The sequence below is a fragment of the Chionomys nivalis genome, chromosome 5 (assembly GCF_950005125.1).
Source record: "Chionomys nivalis chromosome 5, mChiNiv1.1, whole genome shotgun sequence".
NCBI lineage: Eukaryota > Metazoa > Chordata > Mammalia > Rodentia > Cricetidae > Chionomys > Chionomys nivalis.
In genome coordinates, this window is record NC_080090.1 from 66090131 (window position 1) to 66112390 (window position 22260).

The following is a 22260-nucleotide window of genomic DNA, read 5'->3' on the forward strand; positions in this document are numbered from 1 at the left end:
CTGGATATGGCTCTCGTTATGTTTCCATGTAGGGGTGCTTTAAGGGCTTCGGCTCCAGCCCTTAGTGTGTAGTGGTAGAATATGCTTGCCTGTTATGCAGGAACTTAACTTCTATCCTCAGTAAACCCTGCCCCTTAAAAGGAAGTGCTTTAAGATGGTGAATGCGGACCCAGTGCAGAACTCTCTGCCATCACATCTGCAGCCCTTCTTGGCTAGAGATGGTTCACATATAAGTATGGTTTCTCAAAAGCTCCTTTTGGGGGTACCTTGCTAACTACATGGCGGACGGCAGATCTCAGCAAGCTGCTGTTCTCACCATTGAACCTTTATCTGGCGAGGGATGGAGATAGAGACAGAGACCCACACTGGAGCACTGGACTGAGCTCCCAAAGCCCAGATGAAGAGCAGAAGGAGGGAGAACATGAGCAAGGAAGTCAGGACTGCAAGGGGTGCGTCCACCCATGGAGACGGTGGGACTGATCTAATGGGAGCTCACCAAGGCCAGCTGGACTGGGACTGAACGAGCATGTGATCAAACCTGACTCTCTGAATGTGGCTGACAATAAGGGCGGACTGAGAAGCCAATGATAATAACACTGGATTTTGATTCTATTGCATGTACTGGCTTTTTGGGAGCCTAGCCTGTTTCGATGCACACCTTCATAGGATGGAGGTGGGGAGCTTGGACTTCCCACAAGGCAGGACACCCTGACTTCTCTTAGGATTGGAAAGTGAGGGGAAGGGGGAGGGGGGAGTAGGAGAGAAATGGGAGGATGGGAGGAGGTGGAAATTTTAAATAAAATAATAATAATAATAATAATAATAATAATAATAATAATAATAATAAAAGAGATGCAGTGAGGTATCAAGTCGAAACGAAAATGGCCCTTGGGGACTTTTCCTCAGGGTCTGAGCAGGAACAGAAGTGCAGATTTCTGCTGTGGAGCTTCTTCATGACAATGGAAGTCAGCTAAACGTAGGCTCCAATCCAGACTGGCATGGAGCTGGCAGTGACAGAAGTCTCCCTGTGTGCTAGGCTTGGCGAGTCAACTGAGAGAAGCCCTATGGAACCTAAGGCCTGTTGGGAAGCCAAGGCAAGCAGCCTACTTAGAGGGAGACAGGTGGAGTTCAGGGCCACACTGTTTCATGAGAACCCTACAATGCTGGAGGAGTGCAGGAGTGGAGAGAGGCCTTGTAGTAGAACCCAAGGATGAGCTTGGCTGAAGGCGGTGAAGTGGGAAGGCTGCTGGCTCATTTCCTGCAGATGTGTAAAGTGTGTGGGGGTACAGAAGGCAATGAAACTTTGGGTTGTGCGGACAGCAGGGCTGTGCACCTGCATGCCCTTTCGTGTTCATCTGTGTGTAGTTGTGTATGAAGTTGTATCTTAGTCATGGTTACTATTGCTATGCTGAAACACCATGATGACAAACAAGCTGGGGAGGAAAGGGTTTATTTGGCTTATACTTCCCCATCACTGTTCATCATTGGAAGAAGTCAGGACAGGAACTCAAACAAGGCGGGATCCTGGAGGCAAGAACTGATGTAGAGGCCATGGAAGAGCGCTGCTTACTGGCTTTGCTCATAGGGTTTGCTCAACCTGCTTTCATATAGAATCCAGAACTACCAACTCAGGGATAGTACCACCCACAATGTGCTGGGTCTTCCCCCATCAGTCGCTAAGTAAGAAAATGCCCTAGAGTTGGATCTTATGGATGAATTTTCTTAATTGAGGTTCCCTCCTCTCAGATAACTTTAGCTTGTGTCAAGTTGACAGAAAGCTACCTAGCATAGGGTGACGTGGATGAGGTTTCAAAAATGATGCGGGGTGATGTGGTGGAATAGGCTGGGAATGCCAACACTAAGGAGGAAGAGGGAGGAAGATTGTTGCAAATTTCATAGTGAGTGTTAGGTTAGTCAGGGCTAAATAGCAAGACCCTGTCTCAAAGAAAACCTAACAAATGAGAAACACGTAATGAAATAAAGTTGGATACTATGAGTTTTGTCACTACTCTTACTTATCAATATCTATGTGATATGAAAAAAAATACAATTTTCTTCTCTCTTTCCTTTCTTTTAAATTTAATTTTAGAATTGTATCTGTGTGTATGCACACAAGCACACACATGCACTCACTGCATATGTGCACGTGTGTGTGGTAGCCAGAGGTTAATATTGGGAACCTCCCACCATTGTCATCTTCTCTGTTGAGACGGTGTCTCTTACTGACCCCGGAGCTCACCAATCTACTAGACTGGCTGGCCAGCAAATGTTGGGGATCTGTTTGTCACCCCCCACTCTGTCCCCCAGAGTTACAGGCATGTGCTACCATGCCTGAATTTTAAAAATAGGTGTTGGGGACCTGAACCCAGGTCTTTCTGCTCATGCAGGCACTTTAGTGGTGAATCTCAAGAGAGACAGTTCAACAGGAGGTTGAACTTAGTCACTTAGCGTGCCTTTGAGTGTGGCTGCAAGAGACCAAGAGGAAGGGACTCCTCTATGACCAGTACCCACCCTGGCTGGGAGTCCATCTTGGAGCCATGAGTATTTGACGCAGGAAGATTTAGCGGAACCCACAGGGGCCCATTGATCTCAGGCAAACCAGAGCCTGAATGGATGCTTTAATTATCTGGCAGCTTCCCCTGAGGCCCCATTCTTCATTTCAATGTTGGGAAACTCATGCATGTGATTTTCTTCTTCCCTTGGCCAGCTATCAGTCAGTCTGAGAACACTTGTCTGGGAGCCCCATGAGAGTCGTAAATGATGCCTGCTGATCCACAGGGCCTCCCTCACCCAGAGAGGGGGTGGTTCTGGCTGCTCCCTGAGAACAGGGAGTCCCGAGTCAAGGGGGAGCAGCAGAGATTTCTGCTTCTCGGGGCTTGGGAGCACCCTGCTTCATCTCTCCCTTTTCTGCTTCCTGCCCCTTCTTCCCCACCTTGGCAACCCACAGTGAAGTGCTCTGGGCATGTCTGTTGACTCCTTGTCTCTAAAGGAACCTCACAAGGATTCATGGTGCAGCTGTCTTAGACTGGAATGGCTTGAAACTGAATGGTTCCTCGGTGGTTTCGTGTGCTCCCATTATTCAGGTTTGCATTACCCTTAACCCAGGGCTGGAGATACTTTTCTTTTTCACATTGGTGTTACCAAGGATCTGGCAAGAAAAGGCTTAAGGGAGGACAGGTTGACTATGGCCATGCTTTGAGGGGATATGGTCCAATACGGTAGGCAAGGTGTGGCGGTGGGGAAGGCATGGTACAGCGACGGGAAAGGCATGGTTGTGGGGAGGCCATGGTAGCGGGTATACGTACAGCTACTTCTATCTGCAGAATGACGGTGGGAACCTGACCCATCTGTAAGCTTCAAGGCCTGCAAATAGCGTCTACTTCCTCCAGGAAGTCCTTCCTTTATAAAAGTTCCACAGCCTCTCACAGAAGCATCACCAGCTGGGACCAAGTGTTCAATGCTGCGGGAAGGATTTCACATCCAAACCACCACAGCCAGTGTGTCAGAGCAACTCCAGAACAGTTTCGCAGGAGATGCATTTTCATGCAGACTGGGGTTCTGTCTCGGTAGAGCCAGGACCAAGGAGTAGGAACCTGAAGTGATCAGAAATTCCCACCCCATTCCCCTTCCTTTTCTCGTTTAGAATCTCTACAATTACAGAATTTATAGATCCATTGAAGGAGTATTTATGAAGCTGCCCGTCATTTACTGGGTCCTGTGCTGTTGCTGAATGTGCCGGATAAACGAGACATACACAGTTTGTCTCCGGCCTTCCCTGGAGATAGTCATGAATGGAAAACTAAGAGTGGCTTAGTGGGCCTGAGAGTGGGTCCAGGCATCCACACCTGGAGCATCTGGTGCATCAGGGCTGACTTGAGCTCCAGTGAGCACTGGCGAAATGATAGCAGAGGATTGTGCCAGGTGACATTTCCGTACTTCAACTGTATTGGCAGTTTGCTATTTAATTTTTCACATCTTAATCCTGTCATTCTTAAAGACCAGCAAGAAAGATGGATAAGGAGTTTGGCGTGACAGAAGCCATGGGCCTTTTGATTATACAAATTCTTTGTGTCTTTAATAGGATGCAGAACAGTGCAAGATTCTGATGTCTAAACAAATAGGGGTGAGCATGGACTGGGGAGGGTGGCCACTCCCACTGGCATTAACAACATCCTTTTCTGACTTCAATTCTATTTATTGGTAGACTAGAACATTATGAAGTTAAATAATTACAAGAGGCAAGATCAAAGAGAGATGAAGACTATATTTTCTAGCTCTGTCAAAGAAATTTTAAGGTCTCCTACCTAGGCAGTCTCTCTAGAAATATTGAATTTCTCATTATTATTTCTGAAGTTAAACAAGAATAAATTTGAATAATGAATGCATTGGGCTCTCCCCTTCCCGCCTCCTCTACCACTTGTTAGCGTCTATGTTATCTTAAGGTGTGAAGAGGAGAGCGGTATCAGAGGAATGCAGCACGGTTTGTAGATGTCAGCTAAATTGCTCTCTTGGCTTGTGGGTGGAGGTGGTGGTTACGACTGCAGAGTGACGGGCTCTTGACTGACTGTGAGCTCCTGGGAGACTGTGCCACCGTCTCTTCGATAGTTCTCGAAACAGGACTCTGATGAACCCTATCACACAAGGCATCCTTTCTTATTGAGAAGGGTGTGGGGCTCAGTGCAGACAGAAGGAGAGGAACAAGTGGGTGGATGCCTGGCAACACTAATGAGGTCAGATCAGAGGAAGGCAGGGAGAAGAATTGGACTGACCTTGGATGCCTGTCTCTGGGGCTTCAGGAAGACTGTACTGGCTTTGGGACAACACTGGGTATTGTCTGTGCCCCTGTCTGCTACATCTCATGTAGATCACCTCCAGCCACACACATGAAGAATTAATAGGTTGGTCAATTACTTGGCTTTGGAGGAGCCGCTGGCTTCCTCTATTAACCTGAACGGCCTGGCCTGTAGGATGTCGTCTCCCTGGGGGCTTGGGAGAGGTCTTTATTTATATATCACAAGCATTGAATTGTAGCTCCCCAGGGTTGGCCTTCAGGTGGCCTTGTCTAGTAGGATACATAGACAGTGACCAGGCAGACACAGTAGAGAGGGTACCAACTGCTACAATTTAGTGAAGGTGATCTGAGAGCCCAACACCTCGTCCTGAGTTTCTATATAAACTCATTTCTACTCTGAAGTCTGAAAGATGTTGTGAGATTATTTAAATAAAAGATGAAGGGAATCATTCCAGATAGTGGAGACAATATGCATGTTCTTGAGGGAGGTAGTATGATGTGTTGGGGACCCACTAGTGGTTTGGCATGAGTGTACTGATAGGTAAGGAACAGAGTGGTAAGAGATATGGGACAGGTAAACCGAGTATAGACCCTTTGGATGGGGGGCATTAAGGCAATGCGTCCTGAAAGAGGCATAGTGTAAGTAGTTGCCAATGTAGTTGATTGGCCAAGTGAAATGATCAAATAGATTCAAATGGTGAACTCTATCTCTCCATAGAATGAGTGTCAATGAATGTGTACACACGTGAAAAAGAGCGGTGATGGAAGTTTGGAGAAAGAAAGGCCATTTTCATTTGCTTATAAGGAATTTGCAGAGATCCTACAGCTATTAGAATGAACACTTAGTTGATATGACCTGTAGGTTGCCATGTTTCTGAGCTCCTAAATGCCTATGAACTTCCTTAGCTGTTTGCTACTTTCCTAGGAGACACAAACTGGAATCTGACTTTATTTACACGTTATATATATCTGTATCAAATTGAGTAAATGCAGAGGATAGCCTTGTCCTTATTTATAAAGCCAGAGTCTCTTGTCATTTGCTTGTTGACATTGTTGGGTGAATGAAATGAATGCGTATTGTGTATGTTCCAAGTGAGAGGCATAATCTAGTTATGGAGAGAGGACATAAATATGAAACAGGCTATACAATCTGTTAGATGTTGGCAAATAATATGGAGAAAGCTCTGGGGCAGATCGGGGCATGACAGGGAGGTGCTGGTCTCTCAAACTGAATGCTCAGAGGGGCGACAAAGCAATCAGAAACAGGGTTGTTTCAAAGGAGGGCACTGAGAAGTCTGCCTTATCAGAATCAGTATCTTTCATGATGTTTTCCTTGGGACAGAGGGACCTCAATTCTTCATGCATAGAGTTTGTTGCCTCTATCCCACCTCATGGCAAATAGCGCTGTCCTGTAAGAGACACTGAGTGCCAAGGATGGCTACAGCGTGAGGGGTGATTGCCAGATCTCACCCCCAGAGCAAATGCACATGGAGGGAAAGGGGAAGGCACACAGGAGGGCTAGGAACCAAGAACGTTCCGGTGAGGGAATGAAGATTTGGGGATGCCTTTTGAGAGTCCAAGTTCCACAGTGGGAAAGGGAAAAGGGAGAGGAAAGAAAAATAGAATTTTGCCTATGAAGACACCTAGAAAATGGGACTGGCCAAGCAAAAGCCAGTGAATGGTTTTAGGATGGTTAATCTTTATTGTCAGTGGGGCTCAAAATCACCACGGAAACACCCTCTGGGTGTGTCTATGAATGTTTCCCGAAGGGGTTAACTGAAGAGAGAAGACCCCTCCTTAATGTAGGTAGCACCACTCCATCCACTGGGGTCCTGGGTCCCAGAATGAATATATATAAAGCTCGGTGAGTATGACCATCCATCCCTTCCTGCTTCCTGAGTGTGGACTCAGTGTGTCCAGGTGCCTTGTGTTCCTGCCATCGCAGCTGAGGGTCCCTCTGGTCCTCATACTTTCCCCATTAAGATGGACTTCACCCTTAAGTTTAACTGTGAGCCAAAATAAGCTTCTAATAACTTTCTATCAAGTTGCCCTTTCTAGGCATTTTGTCAGAGCCCTGGGAAAAGTGATCCAAACAATCCCTACCAGGCAAGGCTCAGGATCCCAGCCACAGCTGCCAGAGCTTTGGCTCTGTCCAGTAGGGAGATGAGTCTGAGGAAGGTCAGAGCTCAGACAGAGCTTCTAGTGACTTGATTCACAAGCAGCAGAGAGGGGCTGCCGTGGGAAAAACACAGAGGAAGTGACAGATGTCACACAGTAGAATGGTCCCCAAGAGAGAACCCAACAATGTAATTCAGTTGGAAGGGGCCTTGAGATGGTTACTTGGGTTTAACTCCCAGTCTTGCCAATACTAATTGCTAGGTGATCCCCAACCTTGCCTAGTACTAGTGTTAGGTGATCCCCAGCCTTGCCTACTACTAGCGCTAGGTGATCCCCAGCCTTGCCTAGTACTAGTGCTAGGTGATCTCCAGCCTTGCCTAGTATTAAGCACTAAGTGATTCTGGGTGAGATCTTTATCTTTGCAAGCTTTAGTTACTTCACCAGAAAACTGTGGGAAAATGATGGATCCTACTCCATAGGGTACTGGTAAGGGTTCCGTGAGACAGTGTGCAAGAGCTTAGGCCAGGGCATCCTCTGGATCCAGTGTTCATTTTCATTTGTAAAGATTTACTTTTTAATTATGGGTCTCAGTATGTGCCTGGGTGTGGGTATGTGCACATATGTGTGGGTGCCCATGGAGGCCAGAAGAAGGTGCTGGATCCCATAGGCAGTTGTGAACCTCCTGATAGGGGTGCCGGGAACCAAACTTGAGCCCTCTGCAAGAGCAGTACGCACGCTTAGCCTTGAAGCCATCTCTCTTCAGCCCCTGGTCTTCACAGGGTTGCTCATAAACCAGTAACTGCATGGTTGGAGATGCCAGTGCCAAGCAGACAAGAGGCATTGCCAAGTGTGGAGCCACCAGAGGCAGAGGTCAGGTGCCTCTGAGGCTGGGCAGCAGAACAGAAAGGGATTAAACCCATTTTTCATAACAACTCATTTTCAAATTATCATCCAGGCTCTCATACAACATATGCCAAGTTGTCTTAAGTGGTCCACCTCCCCCTTTCTCCTTTGGCAATACATTTCTTCTACATTCTTAGTGATACCGTAGAGGAACCCCTGCCTCAAGTTCACAACCTGATATGAGTTGTTTGTCTCTTCCTGTCATAGAATTACTTAAAATGTTGAGATGTACAGAATTATTTTCGTCATTGTTTTGAAAAGCCGAGTTCGTCAAGTTAGGTACAATGGTTCACATCTACAGCCCCAGTTACACGGGAAGCTGGGAAAGGCTTGATCCAATGATTTTAGACCGACCTAGGCAGTCTAGCAAGTTTTTGTCTCAAAAGCAAAGCTTTTGAAATGGTGACATCACCATATAGGTTTGTTTTTGCAACCTCACTTTTCTCATTTAATAATACCTCCCACACCACACTTCTCAGGAACACAGCTATTGAACAAAGTGAGGCACCTGTACTGGTAGGCAGTGCCCGGCCACCTGCAGTGGGCTCTTATTATATAATCTATATAGTAGTGGGAGCTTCTGGACACTTCTCCTGAGAAGTCTGAGCTGACTGCTGCTGAGGCCAAGGCTGTTGCTTCCCCCAGACAATCTTCTGACCTGTGAGCTACACAAAAGCAGGTCTGGGTAAGTCTTGCTTGCGTATGTGTTTCCAGGGCCACCAGGGCGCTTGGCGCTGAGTGGCAGCAGACGGACCGGAAATTTGTGAGCGGTCTTGGCTCAATTGCTGACATGTTCTCTACATGCAAATGTATCAGGAAGGTCCGGGTGACTTGAGACACTGTGAAGAGAGTTAATTTTCTCTGAACTTTTAGGAAGAATGAGGACACAGGAGAATGGCAAGACTTCCTCCAAATATTTTGTTCCCTCACTGTTGCCTTCAGTTGTGTGTCTGGAAGCTGACTGTGAGATAATAGTAGGTGTATATCCCCCATTTGACTGTATATATAACCATGCTAGCCACCTTCTAGTTTAGTGTATAGTCTTATGCCTGGGGTTTGGGACAGCAAGGTGCATGGGAGAATCTTGGCTTACTTTAGTCCCTTATCAGGTTGGTTTCAGCCTAGAATCTGGCTGTCCCTAGAAGACATGCATGCTGCTACCTCTGCCCAGCTTGCCACCAGGCCTTTCTGAGAAAAGAGACCCAGGTCTTCCCTGAAAGTCTTGGGCCCAGGGCCTCAGCCTTGTTGAAAGTCCACTGAGCAATAGCCAGGGTGGGAGCGATTCTAGGCTCTCCCCTTGTGTGTGCTCCCACCATGGTGGCTCCTACCTCATCCTGGGGGGTTTCCTCTGCCTGGGACTGCCATGGGGGAGGTTAGCTTCTCCACACTTGTTTCCCTTCCTCCTAAGCTCTGGTAGGAGTGCTTACAGCATTGTTTGGCTCCAATGGACAAAATAACCTGGTTGCTCAAATTGGTTCTAAATATAATCAGAGCAGCAAAGAGGCTCAGCTAGAGGGTATGGAGAAGTTGTACTTGGGCAAGTGACTGTTTATTTCTGATTATTTTACCAATAATTGGAGCTGCCCTCTCTCAGGCTTCCTGGTCCTGGCTCTTTAGCAGCTCCTGTGATTGCTTCCATTGAAGCTGTTCCCCCTCCTCCCTTCCACCTGCTGCGTCCTCACCTACCCACTGCTGGGAGGGAGTCTTTACTCTTGTTCTTGGATTAACCCCAAGGGCTCAGCTGTGCAAACTGGTCTGGGGCATGTCTGGAAAGCCTGGCTGTCAACTTTCTTCCTGTAGATGAAGCTGGCATTTCTTTTATGGCTGCAGACCCCCCAGGAATGAATACAAGCTTATGATTGCTAACTAGGGACAGGATTCATCAGATGGGCACTCTGGGGGTCTCATCTCCCTCCCTCCCTCCTTCCTTTTCTCCTTTCATTTGTTTTTGTCAGAGGCAGGGTTAGATGTAGCCCAGGCTGGCCTTGCTATAGCACTGAGCCTGATCTTGAACTCACCCTCATGTTTCCACATCCCAAAGATCGGGTTTGTGTGTGTGTGTGTGTATGTGTGTGTGTGTGTGTGTGTGCGTGCCACCATATCCAGACTTGAAGCATCTTTTATGTCCAGATTGTATTTTATTCTCATCTTTGCATACATAAACTGAGGCAGATAAATAAATCTGATTCTTCTCAACCTACCTGATGAGCAGAGCTGGCTCCTCTGTCAGCTCGATTTTGGGCTCCTTGCCTGTGCTGTCCCTGTTTCCCCATTTTTGTTTCTTGTTTTGAGATGAAGGGTGTTGCTAGGCACCCCTGTGATCCTAGTTACTCAGTTGATGGTGGTAATTCATGGACAGGATTGCCTGTGTATTACCAGAAGAACGCCTCCTCTTTCCTCTTTGGGAAATCTCAGTTCAAACAAAGGCTAACGGAAGGGCTTTGGTTTTTCCTGCAAAGTTACATAGGTGAGCCCTGAATGACAGAATGGCTTTGCTATCCAGATGTAATGATTGGCCTGCTCCCTGGACACGAGTGTCCACCCTGATAGATGCCATCTCTAAATTGTTGACTCTTGGGGTTATGGGATTGTGTGACAGGGAGGTTGATTTAGTTTCTTTGAGGGATATTTTATTGCTGCCTAGTCAGGGTGAGTGGAGAAGCGGATGGTGGTGGAGCAGATGTTCACAGTTGCCGTGAGATGGAGGGGGAGAGATTTGCTGGTGAAGGGTTCTCTGTGTCATAAAGAGAGCAGTCTGGCCATCCGCAGGATGGAAGGGAGGAAGGAGGATGGAGATAGAAGAGTAGAGAGGACATGAGAAGGCCTTCAGAGCAGTGAGCTCTGGCCATCAGTGCAGACCAGGGAATGGGGAAGCTCTCCAAACTGTCGAGAGGACAAGACTGACAGTGGCCTCTCTCTGGTTTGGGGCACTTATGTTCTTCCCCCTACTCTTGTTCCTTGACAAATACTATTTCTGGGGGTCCTTGGACGTGTACACTACTGGTGGAGTCTACACATTTTCACATTTTGTTCTGTTTTGCTGGAAATGGCAGCATCGGGTGTAGTAATGGTTTCCATCACATCACAGAAAGGGACATTTTAAAATGTGTGTCATGAAATCTCACCTGCTCTGAAGCTCATGAGACCTTCCAAGGTTGCAGGAGAGGTTTACTGTAGATACTAGAAAGAGATTCCTTACAGTCTGGTGATCCAATGAACCAAAGAACGCGAAGGGTTATCCTGCCATAGAGATTTCTAAGAAAATCTTGCTGCTTTGGAAATGTGTTCAGTGTGAACATTTTCTTTCACAGGAGGAATGTTGGTGAGGGAGAGGAGAACTTGGTCATCACAGACAGAACTGTGTATTAGGTTCGATTTATTCATAATGAATTATCATTTCATGTCAACGTAAAGCAGACGGCCATAAACTGCCCTCCCTCAGAAGCACACCAGCTCGCTACATAATGTCCTCGTAACATTTCTCCATATGTCTTTCCTTCAAATACCAGTCTAATGCATATGGCAGAGATGTTCCTCACTTGTGACACGATCTTCCTCTTATCAGAAACTTGGGGATCAGTGTGGGACCAGCAGGAATTTTACGTGACATTAGATAGTTTACTCGGCTGCAGCTTCTGCCTGTCCCTTGAAAGTGTCCTGAATGCGCTAGGTTTGAGCGCTGGCTTTGCTGCCCTCAACTGCTGGGATCCTGAATACATCTCTGCTTCTCCTGACCTTAGCCCCTTATTTACATAATAGATGGTTGACCTAGGTAATTCAATCAACGGATATTTGTGGAACATGAACTCTGGGCTAAACGCACGAGAAGCAATCAAATTAGAGGGTACCCTAGAGCTGGAATTGTGGCAAAAGATAGAGATATATTAACAGATAAGGATGATACAAAGTGCGCAGCCCCAAGAGAACAAAGCTACCGGATGGCTGAACTCCTCTAGAGGTCAGGAAACAACTCACTGAAGGAAGTGACATCTGCACTTGGTCTCCATGTACGATGTGTTGTGTGTGTGAGGGAAGAAAGCAGAAAGAAGAGCATAGGCAAAGAAAGGCATGGTGATTTCAACATTCCTCATAGGTGTCGGGTGTAACAAGCAGTCCCAAGGGATGGAATGGAGGGTAATAGGGGGATCCAGAAACGAACTACAGTGGGCCTAGGCGGCCACTGGAAGGGGCATAGACTTCAGCGTCCACTAGGCTACCTTCCCAGCTCCAGTCTTTGCCTGCTTGTCTGTGCTCTTCCATTTTGAATGTGTACCCGAGAGACCTGGCCTGTGAGTAGTTTTAAAATTTTTCCTTTCGATTCTCTGGTCCCTGGTGTGCTGTTTTCATGCTGTGAAGTTTGTAGTGGGTTCCCAGGTCTACTCACAAATGTAGGTGTGCATGAAATGTAATCTTATCAATTCAATTTCTAGAGTAGATTCCCATTCTGCTAGAAAGGGAAACTCAATTTTATTGGGTCTGAAACCTTTCCTGGGTAAAAGCTAAACACAGGGAACGCCTGCCATGCCCTGGAAGCTGCCGACTGGATATACAGCTATTCAGTCTTCCAGCTTGCTGCTGAGCACTGTTGACTTTCTCTACGTCTTCTGACTCATCTGTCATCCAGAACACAGGGATCATAGCGTTTATGATGCTTCCTTGGTCACTGGGGCATGGTTCCTCCCACGGGACTGTTCAAATCATCGCTCTAGTCTAGCCTTTCATGGAAAAGGGTCTTGTTGTTTCCTCATAAACTTAAACATAGGACTACCTGGAAATTCCACTTCTAGGTATATACAAGGAGAAGGAAATCTATATAATCCACACAGAAGTTGTATGTGTATACTTGTACTAGTATAATTTTTACAGCCTCAGAGTAAAACAATGCAATGTCTATTAACTGATAACTAGATAAATGAAAATTTGTATAGCCATATGAGAGAATATTACTCAACTCTAAAAAGGAATGAGGTAACCATACATGAGTATGGTTCTTGAAACCTTTAGGTAAGTGACGAAGCCAGCCATAAAGGCATGTATGGAATGATTCTGTTTTTATGGAACACCTAGAAAATTCACATCTTTAGAGACATTTGTGACCTCCAGATGTCCAGAGAAGGATCCTACTGGGAGTGTTTATCCATGCAATGGGAGCATCTACCCACTCGCTGGGAGCGCCTACCCACGCACTGGGACAGGATTTCTTGGTGGGAGAAGGAATGGAAACTTTCTGAAATTAGATAGTGATCAGGGTTGCATATCCTAAACAGAGCGAAGACCACTGAATTGCATTCTCTAACATGATGAATTTTGTGGTTTGTGAGTCACATCTCAACTTTTAAGGCATAAAAAATAAAAGCTCAGCATCTCTCTGGATACACTGTAGCATTATTATTTTTCCTCTGAAATCTTGTTGTCTCCCTTAGGGCTCTGCCAGGGAAAGGGCGGGAGCTGTCAGTGCTCTCTGATCTCCTAATCCTGTTGGAGGGCTTTGTACACTCCAGGTTGGTTTTGTTTTGTTTTGGAGCCTGTTCTGGAACTAGCTCTTGTAGACCACAGAGATCCCCCTGCCTCTGCCTCCTGCGTGCTGGGATTAAAAGTATGCACCACTACCGCCCCGCCACTCCAGGTTGTTGAGTTAGGCCCAGGGCTAACTGTTTTTTCTGTATCAGGAACCCACTCCCCCTCCCAGTCTCACTCTGACTTTTTCCTTTCTCAGTCTTCAGAAACTTGGGCAGCATTTCTGTTGCTGCTCCAGTCTGAGGTCCACACACAGATTTGACATCTCCTCCTACCAGACTTTGAAAATTCAAATACTAAGAACTTCTCCTCCAAGTCTCCTGTGTTTCTCTTCCCCGAGGCGATGTACTACATTGGGAAAGAAATACTGAGAAAGCTTTGGAAACTTCCATTACATTTAAAGATGCTATCTTCCCAAAGCTTTCTGCTTTGCTCTTGGCCCCTATTCCTGAAATCATCAGTGAATGCCATGGGGTCTCTCAGGCCAGGAGATTTGGCTGTTTGATTCCTTTTTCTATAATTCTCTGGCATGCTCAGCATCATCCCAGAAGGTGAAGAGACAGTTGTTGCTGGAGCTGCCTCTGAGCCGAGGCAAAGTGAAAAGGGGCATTTTTGTTCCCTTGAAACCATCCAGAACGGATGGTTCCTCCCTGTCATCCGCAAGTACTTCTACCCCAATCACCATGCCCCTCTCCCAGTGCCCATCTTGTGCAACCGTCTGTCTGCAACTCAACTCTTCCCTTGTCTATAAGGGGGTTAGACTTGATCTTTAATTCCCTTTTCTAGCTCTTGTTATCTACAAGATGATTGGCAGTAGGCTATTGCTAACAAGACTTGGTTTCCACATCTACTGATGGAGATCACACTACTTCCCTACTCTGCAAATGGATGCTGCTAAAATCACTAAGTGTATCCAGCACTCAGTACTGTGTCTGTCATATACAGGAGCTCCAGAATATATATTTATTTATTGACTTCTAGATTGTTATCTTTACTCATCCCTGACCCTTGGAGTTTGTTCATCTGTAAAATGGGGCTAATAGTGCCTTCTTTATAGGACTATGTTGAAGTGTCTGGAATTGATAGGTACTAAATGAATCTACCTTACTTAGTCTACCTTTGTTTAGATTTTCTCCAGTAGTTTCTGGTCTTTCATCAGGGCTATAAGGCCAGGTGCCTTGTTCCCATCTCAACTTCACAGCTCTGGATCTGTTCCATTGCTGATTCTTTTCCCCCAAAGTCAAAGACTTGTAAGTTTCCCCAGCAGGCGTGGGCTTGGATGAGGTTCTCAGCTTTGTTTTGAACACCAGGCACCTCATTTGTAGAAGAAAGACAACAATTCCCTGCTTCATCCATTTCCTAAGAGATGGGTGAAGCCAATAGCATGATGAAATACGCACATATTCTTTAAAAAGTGCTGAGCCTTTATAAAAAGAGTGTTGTTCTGGGTTTCCCTTCTCCCTGGAATTCTGCCATCCTCTAGAGACACAAACATCCCTGTTGAGACCTTATGCTAGTAGAGATGGCAGTCTGCGAACAGGATTTAGGAACAAACACCAAGAAAGGAAACTTGGAAATGGGGGAGAGTATGGAAGAGATAGGAGAAATTACAGATGCTGGAGATTTTGAAGGCTCTGTGACTCCATTTTATTTGAGGAATCCTATCACAGCGACAACTGAATCAAGGCATGACTCAGATGGCCACCTTAACTTGGCCTTTCTGAAGCTCGTTGTTCTGTGTTGCTGTATCATCCATACGCGACAAATAGGTCTGTGTGCCTTCAAGTCCCAGTCAATAAGTCTCGAGGTCAAGCTTTGTATCTCATCTTGTACAAAAGGCTATAGGGAACTTAAAACACCATTGCTGTGTTTAAAGGACACAGTGTCCTTGTGAAGACAAGAGGCAAGATGCCTGCACAAGATGTACCTGTGAGGCGTTCATTGCTGTGAGCTTGGAGGAGCAGGACAGTGCTAGCCAGCATGGCTAAAGAAGGACATAGGGAAGCCTCATTTGGAAATGGTCTCCACAAGCAGACCCTGAAGTAAGGGTTGAGGAAGTGCTTCTAGAAGGAACAGGTAAGAACATAGAGGCAGGAGCAGGGCAGGGTGAGAAAGACACCTAGCAAGGATGAACGTCCTACTGACGTACAACTTTAACTAGATACTCCAGGGAGCACTGGAGCATTAAGCACACGGCAAGGGTGCATTTTGCTTGCCTCTCGTCACGAGGGTGAGGACAGCCTGGCACAGGTAGGCATGCTAGAAACCTCACGTTGAGAATAGCTGTAAACCAGAGGTAGGGTGAGGTTAACAAAAGGAACATGTGGGCTGGGGTTGTAGCTCAGTGGGCAGAGTGTTTGGTTAGCCTGCAAGAAGCCCTGGTTCCATCCCCAGCATGACAAACTGTTGTGCTGGTGAACACTTATAATCTTAGTGGTTGGGAGGCAGAGGCAGGAGGAGCGGAAGTTCAGGGCCATCCTCAACTACACAGTAAGTCAGGGCCAGCCTGGCATACATAGACCCTGTCTTTTAAAAAAAGAAAGAAAAGGATCTTAGAGAAGTGATAGACAAATCTACTTGACACCAGGGTCGAGTGGATGGAAGGTACGAGAAAGACTCTGAAGGTTGGACAAGAGCAAAAAGGCTGACACTGTGCCTTTGGTGAGTGACTCTGTCTTGGAGTCATTGTGGTGGCAGAGGGGACAGGATCTAGGTGGAGTAAGTTGGATAAACCTACTACACAAAGGCCCCAGGAGAAGGCTTTCCTTGGAGAGGGCACTGCCATGCGTGATAGGACAGTAGCGGCCGTGGATTCACGTGGATCAGAGTCTTAGCCTAGTTCCTCTGCAGGGAAGTCAGGTGCCACGAGGAGCAGGAAGAGGGCTTTTTCTGTTCCCTAGTCTGAGCTCTCCTGCCCGCTGACAGAGCTGCTGGGATAACGAGCGGTTCCCTGGCCTTTGCTCTGCAGAAGCCTTTGAAAATGCTCATTAACCAAGCCTCCCCACTCCTACCCGGAGCCTGGGAGGTCTCACTCACTTTAGATATGGTTGCGGAGCAGCTCTGAGCATTCTTTTTGGGGAGGTAGAGCTGGTTAATAGTGTGTATGATAATGGAGGAGGTTGAGGTCAGTCCCCTATGGGGACAGCCCTGTCAGCTTAGGAGAGCTACTGGGAACCCAGAAGCAATGGGTAAGTCTGATGAGCTGGAATTGGGAATTAGACCACTGACATGGCTTGTTCTCCAAAAAGAAAAAAAAAAATCAACAAATGGAGACCAGAGTGGATTCGGTAGTTCAGTGGCAGTCTTAAATGCTCTACTTCCTAACATGAAGTCAGGGACACGTAGTCTGGAAATTAGGGTGAGGGCACCCCATGTACAGGCTTAAGGAGTTGTATTTACTTTGATGGACTTTCTTCTCATGGCCAGGAGCATGATATTCCCTAGTCTCATGACAGTTAGTGGAAAATGGTCCCTGGATCCAGCTGATAGTCTTTTGAAGCAGATGCAGGTGGTGCTGGTAGCTGTAAGTATCCTCAAGGGGACAGGGTCTGGATGAAGGGACTATAGTGGGGAATGGAGACAAGGACAGATTTCCCATGGTGTACACCCGTGAGCTAACTCTTGCAGCATCTCTGCCTTTCCATAATCTTGGGCACACATGTATTTGCTTCTCTGGTGTCACAGCCACAGACTGGTATCATGAATAGAAGGCAGATAGTCAACAGGAACCTGGGATTGAGGTCTTCAGAAAATAAGATCACTTTTACTGGGGACCAGGTTCTCATTTGACTGTTCTTTCTCAAGGGTACTCCCACCCGCCTTTCATGTTAGAAACTAGTACCAAAGCACCTGTTGCATCCTTCCTTCCACCATTCTCTTTATCTCTCTCTCTCTCTTTATCTCTCTATCTATTATCTCTCTATCTCTCTATCTCTCTATCTATCTATTTATCTATCGATCTATCGATCTATCGATCTATCGATCTATCAATCTATCAATCTATACCTACCTATCACCTATCTGTCTGTCTGTCTATCTATCTATCTATCTATCTATCTATCTATCTATCTATCTATCTATCTATCTATCTATCTATCCATCTATCCACCTATCCACCTATCCACCTATCCACCTATCCACCTATCCACCTATCCACCTATCCACCTATCCACCTATCCACCTATCCACCTATCCACCTATCCACCTATCCACCTATCCACCTATCCACCTATCTATCTATCTATCTATCTATCTATCTATCTATCTATCTATCTATCTATCTATTCATATATGTTATTGCAATAACTTAGTTGTCCTGTCTTTGGCTCAAGACAATGCCCTGCTCTGGAAACTGATTTTATCCACTAGCTTTGTAGGTGTGGGATCTGACCTGACTGTCTCTACTTGGGGCTAGTTATGACTCAATACATACTCTCACTTGAACTGATAAGACCTGTGGCACTTTGAGGACGCCCAGTGTACTCTAGACTTTTCTTTTGGTTTTTATATTTATCTTTCCCTTTTTGTTGTAACTGGATGGATGAGTCAGCAGGTTGCCAAAATAAGGCCAAGCTATCAGAGATGGCATTTGATGAGAGGTTTCACAAGACCTGCCCTAGTGGGGAAAATACCCTAGCACTGGCTGCTAAGTTGCAGACTGCAAAAGCAAAGATCAGTACTGGGGGCTCTAGCCTCCCTCCCAGCTCTCTTCCCTGTGACCCCAGACAATTTGCTTGGCTCCTCTAAATTCACAGAAATGGAGGCAAAAGTCTATGCCTTTATGATGGATTACCATAGAGATGAAGATGAATCACGGTAGCTGCCATTGCTGCGTGGTCTTTTTATGACCAGCACTTACCTGTGTAACAACACAGTAGCTGCTTGAGAGACTTGGAGGTTTTCTCTGTGAGGGATCATGGCTTGGAAGTTTTCAACCCCCAAAGCCCAATCCTCTTCACACCATTCTTTGTCTGTTGAAGGAGGGGTTCCCTGCCCAAAATTGCTAGTCTTACTGTGGGCACACACTGAACCCTGGACATCCCAACCTCCTGAGCTAGGTCTGCTCTTCTGCCTCTCTCAGGCCTGGAGAGGCGCCATTCAGGAAACCCATTACTCAACTGGATCAAGGCAGATTCTAAGTCAAATTTAGATTTTTGTCAAAGATCTTTGGCCCTGAGCCTATTTCAAAGTGCCATTTAAGAAACTCTCTTTTGAATTGGCACCAAGTCATCTCTCCCTTCAAAGGAAAAAAAAAAAAAAAAAGGAAAAAAATCCTTTCTCTTTTGGGTGCAGGAGGTTTACCTCCTGCTTCCTCCTCCTCCCTTTGTCTTAGGGGCACTTAGGCATTTAGCTTGTTGTACACTGTAACCTTGAAAAGGTTGAAAACATTCTGAGAAGCTCAAGTTTGGCACCCCAACCGGGTATGGACTGGCTGTCAGGTGGGAAAGTAGCCACGCTTGAAGCTGTCCAGAAGAACTTGGTTTGATGTTTACCACTGAAGGAGGCATCAGAAGAGAGCCACAGCTGACTATTTCAGAGATCGTTTCATGAAGACTGGATAAGAGATAGTCCATTAACTTTCCTCTTGAGTATTTCCAGGCACAGCGGGCATGCATGACGCTGCTCTAAACTGTGAGAAGTATGTCAGGGCTCTTGTGACTGGCTTTGATTTCTTAAGAATAGTATTTTATTTCTCATCAGGCCTGCAGAACAGCCTCGCCAATGCTTTTGATAGATTGTCTTGTGGAGTACTTGGCAAGAGGAAAATGCATCCCAGATGTAAGAGAATAACCGGAAGGAAGGTATTTATAACTAGATGACAAATGACGACCGTCTCCACAGAGAACCTGCTGTACAAATCCTATTGTTGCAAAGAGTTCTGAAAACTCATTAAAGATGTCTGAATTAGAAGCGATAAAAAAGCTACTGGAAGGCAAAATGAGCTGAGATGAGAATATTGGCTTCATCGAGAGAGTGTTGTGGAGCTGGGTGACTGCAAAAAGAAATCAGGCATCTTCAGTAAGAACTCTTTTCAGAATTTACATCTGACGTCCGTCCTTGTTTTACAAGGACAAGGGGATGCAGATGGGGTTAGAGGACAGGGCCCGTGGGAAGAGATGGCCTTGCTTTATACACAGCATCCATGGAAGAGGCTGTGAAACTAATTTTGACAAAATTGTATATAAAAAAAACACCCCGGAAACATTTTTATTCATTGCCCCCCCTCCACCCAAAGATTTATTTCTGGTCTTTATTTACACTGAATTTATTAAAAAGAGAGAAATGAAATATCTTGGGGGCAGCTATGTGGAAGAATCTGGGTTTTCACAAGGTGAGGAGATGCCTCAGCTGGCAAAGTGTTCAGGCCTGAGGATCAGAGCTAGGAGCCCTAGCATCCAGGTAAAAAGCTGGTATGTGGCTTGTAGCTGTGTTCCCAGTGTGGCTGGAAGAGACAGGAGGATCCCTGGAGCTTCAGGCCAGATATACTAGATGAATCAGTAAGCTGCAGGCACACTGAGAGACCCCTGTTTCAAAAAACAAGGTGGTGAAGATTGAGGCTGACACATGATATCACCCTATAGTGTCCACACACACATGTGTGTGTGCGACACAAAAGGCATGGTGTGTGGACAGGTACACACATGCACGAACGCATTCATGCACGCAGATCCATGGCTTTTAGAGCCATTTCTGCAGCCTTAGAGTACATCAAATGATACTCTCCTTGTGGCTTCTTACAGGAGTAAAGACAGCCTATGCAAAGCGCCAGGCACACAGTATATGCTTTATATTCGCCTTGGCATCCATGGCAACCATGACTGATTGAGATGATGGCTTGATTCTCACACAGGACTGATGCAGAGAGGTAGCTGTGGTTGAGCATGGGATTCTTAGCTTCTTCACGAGTTCAGGTCAGGGCATTCTTTACTTACTTATGCAGGGCTACAAGTACACCAGTGGAGAGTTGCATGTCTACATTTCGAAGATGTTGACTCTGAGGTATTTCTAGCCTGGAAATTTCCATGAATTCAAGCCTTGCACAAAGTGCAGTGTGGGGGTTGCAAGCTGGAAAAATTAGCTGGCTTGTTCCCAAGTCTTCTTAATGGCATTCTTCTTCAGTCTCTGTTTCTTAGACTGACTGGGCCAGAGTAAACGGATGCCTGTGATGTCAAAAATCCTTGCTCTGGCCGTCAGTCAGTCCTTGGGAGGGAGGGTAAGCCTCTCCTCAGGAACTAAGGCTCTCTGAGCTTGAGACCCCCAAAGGATAGCATCATGAATGCAGAGTTTCCCAGGAATTTGTTGAGTGGATGTTTTAAGACCCTCACATCTGGGGACATTTCCTTAGCAGCTTATGCCAATCTGAGGCAGGAACCAAACTTCAGGCCCAGGCCAGTCAGCTACACTGACCTGGAGACCCCTGGAAATCCAAGAACAGTTTTTGTAATAACATTAAGGCACTGAAGCCCTTCCTTAAGTGCAAATATCATTTAGTTAGTAGGGGAAGAGAGAAGAAGTAGCCTTGAGCTAATTCAATATTTTGCCTCTAAAAGACAGATGACCTAAAAGAAATGGTTTTGAGAGTCTTAAATAACTTTGAATAGCAAATTTATCTCCTTCCTACAACTCAGAGATATAAGACTCAATCATAAATCTGGAATTGCGCTTTACAAAAGGGCATATTAATTTTTTTTACATACCAGAGCCGTGTATATAGTTTTGTATGTCTCCATATATCAACTAATGCTTTTAAAAGACCCACGAGGATGCCTGGCACGAAGGGAAAAGAATACAGCACAGCTGAGATTAAACAAAGCTAGGACATGGCGTGCCATAAATGGCTTTGTAGTTATGCCCTGGCCTTCGAGGCGGTCCCTAGCAGCCAGAATAAAAAGAGAATCACAGTTAGTCACAGGTGTCACCTTTTCAGAAGGTGAAAGCAAAACACTTGCTCTGGAGAAGGTTTGCAGAGGCTACAGTTGGCGTGCCTACCACGGGCTGAGCAGTGACGTAGACAATAGCGTCCCAGCAAAACGACAAGCCGGGGACACATTATTTCGTGTAGCAGAATGCATGCATCATCTCTGCCATGCCAGGATCTTGGGGTGCACGTTGGAAGGAATGTTTCTGTCTCCCAAATTTCTACGTGTTGATACTTAAACTCCAGTCTGGTGGTATAAGGAGGTGGGAAGAAGCAATTAAGTTATGATGCAGAGCACTCATGAATGGGAGTGGGGTCTTTTAAAGAAGCCCTGGTGAGCTGTTTGCCCCTTCCACCATGTGAGGACAGAGTGAGATGCTATACAGTGGACTGGTTCTATAGTAGAAATGGGTCCTCTATAGACAATGAATCATGCTTTTCCAAGTCTCCAGAACTGTAAAATGAACTGTTCTCTCTAAATTTCTGGCCTATGATACTTTACCATGGCAAGCCAAATAGACTATGGCAGGTTAAGACAATAGCTAGGGCCCATGCCTACCCGCACGGAGCCCACGGTGTTGTTGAGTGTTCTTACAGATTTGGCAGTGCAAACTGGATATATGTGGTGGTTTAAATAAGAATGATCCCACCCCCATAGACTCATATATTTGAATGTTTAGTCATCAGGGAGTGGAACTGTTTAAAAAGATTAGAAGGATTAGATGTGGCCCGTGCCAGGCCCAGTCTCTCTCTGTCTATCGGTCTGTCTTCCTGCCTGTTGATCAGGATGTAGCTCTCAGCTACTTCTCCAGCCTGCCTGCCACCATGCTTCCTGTCACGATGATAATGAACAAACCCTCTGAAACTGTAAACAAGCTTCCAATTAAATACTTTCTAAAGAGTTACCTTGGTCATGGTATTTCATCACTTACTAAGACAGTGTACAAACCGTGAAATCAATTTGTACAGAGACATTTTATTAAGGATCATACTCAAGTGGGCCAAGTTTGTA

General features: G+C 46.0%; 1 protein-coding gene across 10 annotated transcripts in view; it reads left to right on the forward strand.

Moving 5' to 3' along the window:
* Positions 1 to 22260, forward strand: part of Cacna1e (calcium voltage-gated channel subunit alpha1 E) — a 476043-nt gene that overhangs the window by 33717 nt on the left and 420066 nt on the right. The window contains exon 1 of one of the 10 annotated variants that reach the window (XM_057770438.1): positions 19111 to 19131. The exons of the other annotated variants lie outside the window; for them this stretch is intronic. The gene's annotated coding sequence lies outside the window, so the exon portion shown is untranslated. Of the gene's footprint in view, positions 1 to 19110; positions 19132 to 22260 lie in introns of those variants that run through there. 10 annotated transcript variants of the gene reach the window in all.